Here is a 929-nt window from a genome sequence, read left to right as displayed (position 1 = left end):
GTCGAGGCATAACATTAAAACCTAATATATGCATAGGTATGAAGATAAGCATAATACTACATAGGAATACAAAGAACCAAATACTTAGGAAATGTGAACCACCTGTCACAGGTAAGAAGAAGTTTAAAGTATCTCCAAACATATCTTTAGCATAATATACAAAACCACAAATTGTAGCTACAGCACCTAAAGATAACACAAAACGAAAGTGAGCTACTTGGCCCCGCTCGACGGCCTCAGCCTGCGGGGATTTCGATCTGCTCCCGCGTCGGACGCAGGATGTGGGGTTCTCTGGGTGCATTAATGTGCATTTCCTTTCTATTCTGCACGGTTCCTTGCCCGGTATGGGGTGGAAACCGTGTTTCTGCCGGCTCGATTCACCGGCGGGTGAGTTGGCTCCCGTGAGCCGTTGTGGCTCGCTGGGGCTCCCGGTGTCGTTCTCGTAGCTATTTGTTATTTGCTTCCGAGTTTGCTAGGGCTGAGTGGATAGCAACTGCTCTTTGCTACCTATTGATGCTTATATTGGGTGAAAAGCTTCAGATTTGCCCTACTGGGCCCCCCTCTGTTTCTTGCGGGCTGCGCCCGTTGTCTTGCGGCGCCCGGTGCATGCTGCTTCTGAGGCGGGAATTCCCCGCGTTGAGGTTTCTGGCCTTCTGTGGCCTTTATGCGTTTCCTTCACTTGTGTTAACTATTCTAGAAGCTTTACTGCTCTAGGCTCCTCTAGGAGCCATATTACTCTTCCAGAGATTAGCGGACCGTAGTTCCCGCCTCGCGATCCGTGGACCATCGTGGCTGCCCGCCTATTCAGTGGGTCCATTGGCCCGAGTTGGCCTTTTCTGTATTCTCTTGTTTTGTTCGATTCTTTCGAGCTTCGAGGCTCTGGATAGGTCCTCCTATCCTTGATGCCTTCATTAGGCTCCCCTAGGAGC

The sequence above is a fragment of the Cystoisospora suis genome (assembly GCF_002600585.1).
Source record: "Cystoisospora suis strain Wien I chromosome Unknown contig_2566, whole genome shotgun sequence".
NCBI classification, from domain to species: Eukaryota; Apicomplexa; class Conoidasida; order Eucoccidiorida; family Sarcocystidae; genus Cystoisospora; species Cystoisospora suis.
The sequence above is the reverse complement of the archived record's forward strand: the minus strand, read 5'-3'. Positions refer to the sequence as shown.